The sequence below is a fragment of the Ylistrum balloti genome, unplaced genomic scaffold, assembly GCF_031769215.1.
Source record: "Ylistrum balloti isolate Yb309-2 unplaced genomic scaffold, AGI_CSIRO_Ybal_v1 Utg369562, whole genome shotgun sequence".
NCBI lineage: Eukaryota > Metazoa > Mollusca > Bivalvia > Pectinida > Pectinidae > Ylistrum > Ylistrum balloti.
Genome location: NW_026781862.1, coordinates 917946 through 930120, shown reverse-complemented (window position 1 = coordinate 930120; position 12175 = coordinate 917946). Strand labels below are relative to the sequence as shown.

At 33.4% G+C, this 12175-nt stretch overlaps 1 protein-coding gene across 1 annotated transcript in view; it reads right to left on the bottom strand.

Moving 5' to 3' along the window:
• The window catches only part of LOC132548201 (small G protein signaling modulator 1-like), a 77179-nt gene that overhangs the window by 60847 nt on the left and 4157 nt on the right, over window positions 1–12175 (bottom strand). The window lies entirely within an intron of this gene.

The following is a 12175-nucleotide window of genomic DNA, read 5'->3' as shown; positions in this document are numbered from 1 at the left end:
AACAAATTAGCATGTTTTGATTGACTGATAGGATGAACTTTGACCTAAAAGGAAATAAGAAAATGTAATAAGTACGTAGTTTATGGTTGTTTTTTTAAATAATTTGATTTTTATCTGAATTTCTATTCTTTTTTGTGGTTTTTAAGGTAACAAACCAAATTAGTTCTAGTTATAATTTGTAATGAGTTACAAGATCTCCATTTATTTCTTGAATTGTCAATTTTGCATATTAATTAGTGACATTTCATTAAGGTCATGTAAAAAATGCACATGGGTACGAAACAGGTCTGCCTATTCAACTTTGTAAAATTTGACTTTTTATTGTTGTAGAATTAGTAACTTTCAAAGAAGTTACAAAACACTCGCTACAGCTTGCATTTCTTTTTTATATCTATTTTGAAAAATAACTAACTTGAGTGAAAGAAATAACAAATAGAACAACCATTGTTCTGAAACTACTATTTATATAGACCAACAATCTAAATCTCCTTTAACAAAAATGATCTTAGGTGTTCAGGTGGTGCATTGGTAACGCACTCACCTTTCAAAAAGTGTCATGGGTTTGATTCCTTGAACAGAAGTAGAAAGGTAAGGGCTCAACAGCCCAACCATGTGGGATTTCCTCTGGTAATTCTCAAACACAAACCTTTTTGATGATGCAGTTTAATGGTCAAAATATAGCTAAGAGTGACCTTGTTTTAATATTTGACATATCCCTTCAACAAGGTGAACCCATCCTCTATGGATGAAGTTCCAGTAACAAGCAGTGTAGGTCATAGGACACAGAAAAGATTATGGAAGAATGAACAGACAAATAAAAAAACTATAACCGCCTGTTTCCTATTTAGGTGTAACAAGAAAGAAGAAGATAAGAAATTAAAAGGTTTGTTCTTTGTTTGAAATTAGTGTGCCGCAAATGTGTTTGACCTGGTTCAAATTTTAGAATGATTATGCATCAAATACCTTCTGAAAAACAGCATTATCAGTCTTCAAATGAATATTACTATATATGACTTCCTGATGGCTATTTAGTTTTCTCAATCAGTTTGAAAATTGAAGTGGCTAAACAACAAACAAAGGAACAGCTACATATGTTATCTGAGAAAGATCCACTCAGTATCTGCTTATCAAGAAATAGCAATAACAAATCCTATCTAGCAAAATCCAGGATGGCTACTTGTCGAACATTTGTTCCCCTTCCACTAAGTTTTAAGACCAAACTAATCAGGTAAGGACCAAATAAGGAAAGTCCACAGATCAAGATTAAGTACAATTTATCAGGTAATTCTCAGGAAACATTACAATTACTAAATGAAAGATTGCTGCCTATCTGGCACATTCTTATTCTGATCAGTTTCAAAACTAAGTGAGTGCAGCTTGTACCCACTAGGGTGAATTAATTACATAACAGACAAGGCAAATAAAAGATCTATTTCACAATTTTCAAGTAAAAGCAATTACACACATTAACAGATACACACCAGTTGTCTATTGATAAAGCATACCTATAAAGCCACTTAAATAAAATGCAAAATTTACCCTTGATGCACTAAAATTTTGCCTCTAGTGAATATTTGTGTTTCAAGGTCATACAATTGATTATTGTCTCCACCATCATGAAAGGTCATAAAATATTTGAACTTCAACAGGCTTTTAACCTAAGTTTAACTTGACAATACTAACATGCAAACCTTACAACAGCTTCAAGAAATAAAAGACACTTATGGTTACATCTAAAGTGCTTGCATAATACTCCGGAGTATACCTAATTTTTATTTTCACATCAATGTGACCATGATGTTGTTTGTTGCTGAAATAATACAATTTTATATCCTCCCCTCTGTACAATAATGTGTACTACTATCACACCCCTATGGATATATTGATTTACAGAGAAATGAAAGATAAGAGTAACCTTTTTGTACTGTATGAAACGTCAGGTTATCAAAGTTATCTACAGTGTTTGAAATCCAATAGATATTTGTCAGTGAAAGGTTATGAAGTATTTGAATAATTAATTTGAAATTAATCAGAGATGTGAAACTGAATGACAAAACATCAAAGAGAACATTGACATATCAACAGAATCTTGAATTTGATGAAATGAAAGATAAATATTAACAGAAAAAATATTTTCACAGAAACTCCTGAAAAATATGGAAGGGAAATAAGACCAGCTGTTCAGTAAGGTTAAGTGTTTTCTTATTCTTTGACAACCTCTGTCAATTGTAAATTTTGTTAAATCTAAGTAAGTAAGTAAGGCATACTAATGAGCATTAAACACATCAAACTTCATATTGCAAAAGGAAATTGAATACTTCAAAATAAGACTATTATGATGACTAAATTTTCCCCGTTATGTTCATCAACCTGCAGCTCTCAAATCCCTATGTTGTGAGTTTGTTTTCCAGTTGCCAACATCTTGCATGGAAATTGTGATATTAGGATCAAGCCCTCGAATATTTCTTTTAATTGCAACATGTAATCATCATCAAATGTTTATAGCTTGAACCATATACGTACATGTTCACATTCAACACTGATAAGTTCTTTATCCATTCTTTTTTTAATGTCATGGCTTTATGAAAAAAGAAAATCTTTGATTCCATATTGATTAATTTACAAATGTTTCTTGTTTGCAAACAAAACAGAATTCTAAAGTGAGGTATCCATAGAATGCTAAATTTCAAGTTATTAGTATTTCAGAATTACAACATTAAAATGTAACGTTAATTTTCGTAGTTATATTAATGATACTGCTATGTATTGTATGCCAAAAAATATCAGTTATTTAAATTCATCTAAACTAATTTTTTTATCTAAAGACTGCTAATTATGCCATAAAATAAAGCAGAAGAAATCTGTTGTCAAGACACTATATTACAACAACACAAAGGTCATTTATTTTTTGTAATTTATTACACAATCAATATGAAGAGATGGATATCTGTGTTGGCGTAATAGAGAGACCGAAGAATTGGTTAAGATATATACAGACTGTTGTAATTTTTTGTCCATGGAGAAGATTATAACCTGTCATTTCTATATATTTTATCTCTTAACTTTATTTGTACAATCCTCACTGTGATGTGAATAAGAAATGTATTCAACAGGGAAAACAAAGATAAATAGGGAATAAAAATCACTTACATCGATAACAGTAGCGAAAAATCCAAGATGGCGACCGAGGATATCGGTCAGGTATAGGCTCTTATCCGGCGATAAGCACACCCCCTACTCTTGACTCAATTTCATGCACAGGCCCCCTGGGCTTATTGGCGGAGAAATACAGTATATTTCTTTCCTTTCCAGATTTTGATCTTGGTTCATTATGTAAAGTGACTGACTCTCTAAATAAAGCCTTTCTATATAAATAAATTCTCCAAAAATCAGTTAATTCTTAATCAATATGGTAAACATTATGATGGTTCCAACACAATCCATGTGATCTAATTTACTGTGTGAAACAAAACAAACAACTTCACCATCAGTATAATAGACCTGCAGTGAGGAAATTTAATAGGCCAGTTGTCACATAATTCCATATAATGTGCTGAAAACTTTAAATCATAACTGACAATTTAATGATGATATAAATTGGTTTTAAATGTAAAAGTAAATTGCCACATGCACATTCAATAGATGTTACAGATATCTCCACAGATACATGGAAATGTTCATGGAATGTGCTAATGTTTCCTAAATTCTACCTTTGCCTTTTTAAGTCACCTCTCTTTTCAATACAAAAGTGATGTCACAAGTGTGATTATATACATGTACATAATTCATGACCCCTGAACAGGAATGTACGACAGGCAAATAATTCATGCAAATAAATAGATTATCTATCTCAAAGAATAGTAGATTATTTTGAAAAAATAAGTAGATTATCTCTAAGGAATAATAGATCATCACAGAGAATAAGTAGATTATCTCAACAAAATAAACAGATTATCTCTAAGGAATAATAGATTATCAGAGAATAAGTAGATTATCTCAACAAAATAAACAGATTATCTCTAAGGAATAATAGATTATCACAGAGAATAAGTAGATTATCTCAACAAAATAAACAGATTATCTCTCAAGAATAACAGATTATCAGAGAATAAGTAGATTATCTCAACAAAATAAACAGATTATCTCTAAGGAATAATAGATTATCACAGAGAACAAGTAGATTATCTCAAGAAAATAACTAGATTATCTCTAAAGAATAATAGATTATCACAGAGAACAAGTAGATTATCTCAAGAAAATAACTAGATGATCTCTAAAGAAAAGAAAAGTAGATTATCTCATAGGAATAAACAGAGGGTAAGTGGATTATTTTTAAGAAAATTTAAAGATTTTCTCTTAAGAATAGCAGATTGCCTTAAAATAATAAACAGAGAATAAGTAAATTTTCTTTGGAGAATAAGTAGTCTCTAAGGAAATAAGTAGATTATCCTTGGAACAAATTCAAATTATCTCTAAAGGATAAGTAGATTGTACTGAGTAAACTGAACAAGGAAATGGTATATAAACATTATTATAGTAGAAATAGATTATCTTTAAAGTAAAAAGAATATGTTTATTGTCTCAAGACATAATTATAATTTTCTTTAGAGAATAAGTATATTATCTCTAGAGAATAAGACAACTGTCTTTAAGCACGAGAGTAAAAAATAGATTATCTTTAAAGTAAAAGAATATTGTCTATAGAGAATATGTAAATTGTCTCTCGACACAATTTGGATTTTCTCTAGAGAACAAGTAAATTATCTATACACATAATTAAAGAATAAGATTGATTTTTTTAGAATACGAATATTATTTGTTGGAAGAGTACAAAAGATGGGAGTCTCAAACTCTAGAGATTTTCAGTACATTATACCTAGAGAATCAGCAGGTTTCACTTCAGATCATGTTCTGTCTCCTAGATATTCTCTAACAAGTAAGGACATTTTATTTTTTTAATAAATATACTCTGTACCAAGATCAAGATGATTACATCCATGGAGGAATGGTTATAGATTATCCTTTAAGAAAAGTGTCAACTTTACTGTTTCATGCTTATCAATATGTAAAATAAACAAAACATCAATTTAGACTATCTCAAAGCATTTCATAAATAGCATCATCTTGTTTCTCAGATGTGTTGTCTCAATGCATTTCGCTAATAATATTTTATCTTTCATCTGTTCCGTCTCAATGTATTTTGTAAATAACAGCTTATTTCTCAGCTGTTTTGTGGGTGGCCAGATGGCTCAATGGTAATGCCTAGGCAGCTAGGTTTTGATTCCCGGAATGGACAATAAAAGGTTTGGAGTCACCTGCCTGACCACATGTCTTCCATTTCTTCCCACAGACATCTCGCAAGCCTTCCATTAGGGCCAATAAGAGTGATTAATATATGTTTGAATGAATTATTCTTTAGCAATTGTTTTAAAATAAATAATGTTTAATTGTTAGCTGTCCTATCTCAAAACACTTTACAAATCTCTGCTGTTCTACTAATACTACATTTGTAATGTTTACTAAACAACTGCATTTCAGCAAAAAAAAATGTTTCAGGATGAAAGCAGTTATAATATTGGACTTATCAATATCCTAAAAAAAGGCTACAATCAAACCTACATGTACTCTATGATTTATCACAACTATTGCTACAACTACTACTAACTGTTCCAGTAACTATACTTTAGAATTACAAATATGACAATCATAACCTCAGTTTTAAACATTAATAAACTTCTTTAACAAACTGAATTGATATAAACGGCAGAATAACAAAAACCTGAAAATGTTCATTCCAGTGTAGGATCTTTGACTAAAAGGACCTCAAGCAACCATCATTTCCTTTGAAAAATATTCCCAATTTACAACCATTTTATCCAATGAAGCAGCTTCCTGGTGGTCTCAGCAATCTTTTCTAATAAAGATAAGTGTTTCTTGATAAAATTTGTAATCTCATGGCCATCCCTAATCACTGTCCTATTAGAAGTAGATTTATGATTACCTAATCACCTTCTTGTTTGAACCAGATTCCTAATCTCACAGTCTCTCCAATAACCAACTCATACCAGCCTTTTCTTTGAAATTTATTCCCACACTCATACCCACCTTTTCCTTTGAAAGAGATTCCCAAACTCATATCCTTCTTCTCTTTTGAAATAATTTCCCAGACTCAACATCATGCTCTCCTTTGAAGAAGACTCCCAAACTCATCATCTTGCTTTCCTTGAAGGAGACTCCTAAACTTATCATCATGCTCTCCTTTGAAGAAGACTCCCAAACTCATCATCATGCTCTCCTTGAAGAAGACTCCCAAACTCATCATCATGCTCTCCTTGAAGGAGACTCCTAAACTTATCATCATGCTCTCCTTTGAAGAAGACTCCCAAACTCTTCATCATGCTCTCCTTTGAAGGAGACTCCCAAACTCATCATCATGCTCTCCTTTGAAGGAGACTCCCACACTCATCATCATGCTCTCTTTGAAGGAGACTCCCAAACTCATCATCATGCTCTCCTTTCAAGAAGACTCCCAAACTCATCATCATGCTCTCCTTTCAAGAAGACTCCCACACTCATCATCATGCTCTCCTTTGAAGGAGACTCCCACACTCATCATCATGCTCTCCTTTACAGGAGACTCCCAAACTCATCATCATGCTCTCCTTTACAGGAAACTCCCAAACTCATCATCATGCTCTCGTTTCAAGAAGACTCCCAAACTCATCATCATGCTCTCCTTTCAAGAAGACTCCCAAACTCATCATCATGCTCTCCTTTCAAGAAGACTCCCAAACTCATCATCATGCTCTCCTTTACAGGAGACTCCCAAACTCATCATCATGCTCTCCTTTCAAGAAGACTCCCAAACTCATCATCATGCTCTCCTTTCAAGAAGACTCCCAAACTCATCATCATGCTCTCCTTTACAGGAGACTCCCAAACTCATCATCATGCTCTCGTTTCAAGAAGACTCCCAAACTCATCATCATGCTCTCCTTTCAAGAAGACTCCCAAACTCATCATCATGCTCTCCTTTCAAGAAGACTCCCAAACTCATCATCATGCTCTCCTTTCAAGAAGACTCCCAAACTCATCATCATGCTCTCCTTTACAGGAGACTCCCAAACTCATCATCATGCTCTCCTTTCAAGAAGACTCCCAAACTCATCATCATGCTCTCCTTTCAAGAAGACTCCCAAACTCATCATCATGCTCTCCTTTACAGGAGACTCCCAAACTCATCATCATGCTCTCCTTTCAAGAAGACTCCCAAACTCATCATCATGCTCTCCTTTCAAGAAGACTCCCAAACTCATCATCATGCTCTCCTTTACAGGAGACTCCCAAACTCATCATCATGCTCTCGTTTCAAGAAGACTCCCAAACTCATCATCATGCTCTCCTTTCAAGAAGACTCCCAAACTCATCATCATGCTCTCCTTTCAAGAAGACTCCCAAACTCATCATCATGCTCTCCTTTCAAGAAGACTCCCAAACTCATCATCATGCTCTCCTTTACAGGAGACTCCCAAACTCATCATCATGCTCTCCTTTCAAGAAGACTCCCAAACTCATCATCATGCTCTCCTTTCAAGAAGACTCCCAAACTCATCATCATGCTCTATTTTAAATCTAGACTACCAAACTCATCATCATGCTCTCCTTTACAGGAGACTCCCAAACTCATCATTATTCTCTCCTTTACAGGAGACTCCCAGTCTCACAACCATTCCCTCCTTTGAAGTAGATTTCTGATATACTAAATTCCAAACCTCACACCATGCTCTTCTTTCAAGAAGATTCCAAATCTCAAACCTATCCCCTCCTTTGTAGATTTTTGATCCTCTGTAACCACCTCACCTTTGAAGACTCTCAATTACTTAACCACCTTCTACAGTGACAATAATTCTGTGTTACGTTAACAAAATGTGTTTTATGATATCTATATCATCACCAAACATTTGGGAGTATAAACATGACATGTCTTCAATGATCAAATATTGGTTTGTTTTGGTGAAGATAAGATTAAAAACAGAAATTGTGGAGTAGAAACCCACTAGCTAATCATATTTGAAAATTTGACTTTGAATAACCTTGACAGCTTTTTCACAAAATACACTATAGTCCAAAAATGCATGTAATAACAAATGTATCTTTTTCATTTTAATAAAACCTGTAAAAAAATCTGGTAAATATAGAAACATTTTTGCTCTATAGCAATGTTAGATCAACATATTTTTTCTCGGCAGCCATGTTAGATTGACAAAATCAGAGACATGTGTTGAGGTACAGCAAACGGATCAAAATGACACCAACACCACAGTGAAAACAAGGTGCCTTGACATCCGTGATAAATAGTGAATTATGTGTGGTTTATCATGTAATCCTGACGCTGCCTTACATGTGTGGGCGTATGAGAAGACGCAGTGAGCCGGGGAGGGTTGGTGACGTATGTTGTGCTGCTACAGATAACATCTCTACCACAGTATTGATCCCTGTCGATGATGGTACGATTGACGTTAGGAGGAAATGACCAATAAAATAAGCCTCACTTACAGTACAAGGACAGAGACCAAGTTAGGGTAAACACCCTACTACTGATATCTGTTCTTTTCTACAGTGCAACAATGTTTTTCCCCTACTTGTCATTGATATTCATCTGAACAGACCGTCAGCTGATATTGCTAGGTATCAGACAAACCTGACAAGTTATAGTGGTCAACTGAATAACACAATGTACCAAAACAACACTCCTACATATAATAAATGTACTAATTAGAACATGTTTTGGCCATGTTGATGAAATCAATACATAATTGGTTTAGGTTGTGTATTATGTGTTTTACGTATACCTGTAAAATAGCATTAACAAAGCCCAAAAAAGATTCTGAAAAACCAGTCCAGCCAATCTGATATATTTATCATGGTCAGTAATATATAATTTAATCAACCAATCCAATCTGATATATTTATCATGGTCAGTAATATACAACTATTTAATCAACCAATCCGATCTGATATATTTATCATGGTCAGTAATATACAATTTAATCAACCAATCCGATCTGATATATTTATCATGGTCAGTAATATATAATTTAATCAACCAATCCAATCTGATATATTTATCATGGTCAGTAATATACAACTATTTAATCAACCAATCCGATCTGATATATTTATCATGGTCAGTAATATATAATTTAATCAACCAATCCAATCTGATATATTTATCATGGTCAGTAATATATAATTTAATCAACCAATCCAATCTGATATATTTATCATGGTCAGTAATATATAATTTAATCAACCAATCCAATCTGATATATTTATCATGGTCAGTAATATATAATTTAATCAACCAATCCAATCTGATATATTTATCATGGTCAGTAATCAAGGCCAAATTCTTCTGTCTCTTCACCCAGTATACAGGCCAGCCTGTAGACAGAGTGTGGCAGTACAATTTGTCCCTGATATAAATCAGGAACACTCTAAATTTCCACAGACCAGCCTGTATACTGGGTTTAGTGACAATAAAATTTGTCCCTGATGAATTAGGTAGACAATTAGAATATTCAGTATTGTATATTTACTGGATTTAGCGACAGTACAATTTGTCCTTTATTTAGTCCTGTTGTATGCCAGGTTTAGCGACAGTAAACCTTTAGGAAAGAGTTCTTTTTGAACCCCCCACCCAAAATGACTACCAGTAGGCTATAATAAGTATCTAAAAGGGTTTATTTTAAGGGGTACCAAGAAAAATTGGGGCATGGTCTTTTTGGGGTTAAAATCAGTATTTTAAAAAAAATGAAAAAAAAAAAAAAATATATAAAAAGAATACACTTGTATCAGGTATAATAACCCATTGGTAGCCACTTTGGGTGGGGGGTTCAAAAGGAACTCTTACCAAACTTTACCCTGATCTACTTGGTAGATACTCAGTATACATAAAGAGTAAAATGACAGTAGAACTTGTCCATAATTTATGAGGTAGACAGTCAGTATATTTACAGGATAAAGAGACTAAAGAATTTGTCCCTGATAAATCATTGTCCCATGTACGTCCTAATTATATTTACAGGGTAAAGTAATAGTAGAACTTGTCCCCCATTTTGTGAGGTAGACACTTGGTATATTTACAGGGTATAATGATAGTAGAATGTGTCCCCCATTTTGTGAGGTAGACACTTGGTATATTTACAGGGTATAATGATAGTAGAATTTGTCCCCCATTTTGTGAGGTAGACACTTGGTATATTTACTGGGTATAATGATAGTAGAATGTGTCCACCATTTTGTGAGGTAGACTCTTGGTATATTTATAATGTATAATTATAGTAGAATGTGTCCACCATTTTGTGAGGTAGACACTTGGTATATTTATAGGGTATAGTGATAGTAGAATTCGTCCCCCATTTTGTGAGGTAGACACTTGGTATATTTACTGGGTATAATTACAGTAGAATTTGTCCCTAATTAATGAGGTTAGATATTCAGTGTATTTACTATGTAAACTGACAGTAGAATTTATCCATTATTAATTAGCTAGATACTCTGCAGATCATTTTTTATTATGAATACCCATCAGCTATTGATGATGCCATACAATACATATCATCTGTTGTCTTGATATGTTTTCAAGACTCACACACGAAATTCATTTAATTGGAGATCAACGTTCTTTTATCTGAAGATATATGTTACAGAGAAGAGTGCACTTAGACAAACCAAATGTGACGACAACAAGTATGTGGGCGTTGTTATTGATTGTGAATTGTGTATGAAGACAGGAACTTGTTCAGAATTCGCTTTTCCATCAGAATTAAAAAAGATTTGTTATTCCAATCGAAACACTTTCCTTTGCTAGGGATGTGCTATGAATGCATTGTGTTGAAGACAGCCTTATCAAGCCCTGTCAGAGACACATGGAGCAGAATGTATTTGACACCCAGCACTAGGAGATGAAATATCTCCTGCAGTATCAATCTAAGAAGCAATCATTTTGATATACCTCTGCTATATTTTAGACAATATGGATATATGAAGCCATTATTAGAAAATGCATGAAGATATATGTATACAGAGTTTAACTTTTTCAATGGGCAGGTAGCTAACAGTAAGACAAGAGTATTTTTAACTCAAAATTTTGAATACCTACATGTGTATATATACTGAATTTTCCAGATTATAAGCTGCAGTGTTTTTCTTGGCAGTGGAGTTTGCAGTTTATAAACTGGTGTGGCTTATATGTGGACGAAAAAAAAGACAAAATGAAAAAAAAACCCAATAATAACCAAGCATATCATCCATTCCTGAGCATTATGTATTTCGAAATGGTGATTTTATTGAGGTGTATCGCATGCACAATTGACCTGTGAGACATCGCACCCTTATTGTTTTTATTGCTGTAAAATGTTATACTTCGAGAAAGAATGAAAAATATAGATTTAAACCAAGGATACCAGTACACCAGTAAGATATGACGGAACCAAGTTTTTTAAGAGTACTTGTTCATCATGTGTTTGTGACTGAACCAAATCGTCTAGAACCGTCATTTGCAACCATATACAGGATGATTTTAAGATTGAATTGAAAATAAGATTAATCATACCTTTTAATATGAATCACAATAATATCTTCTGAACTTTCGTGGTTGCACCAGAAGCCATAGCAGAAGTTTACAATAGCCTTTTGCATCCTGGGATCGATAGGTCATCAGGTCAGATTCTAGGTCAACCATCATGCTTATTTATGATAAAAATGGTTTTGTAGCACTAATAAAAATAATATGGGACTATAAGAATTTCTTCAGCATGCAACGGCTTTCGCTAATATTTAACAGTACAGACACCTATGGAGATATTGTTAGGTAAACCGTATGTAACGTCAGGCCCTTTATCTGTGCTCCGAAGTCAAACAAGTTCTATAACTGCTATTTCATGTTTTTCAAACATATTATCTGTGTATAATTCATTTGAAAACTAATATCAAATGTTTCACTGTCGATCTTGATAAATTGCCTTCCGTTGTCTATTATATCAACAAACTGGTCAACATAATGGTTATCACATCATCAGAAAGCGCTGCTTTTCTTCCAATATGTGAATCAAATTGAAAAACTTGCTAATAATCAGCCATGTAGCTTATACTTAAATGCAGTTTATGGCCT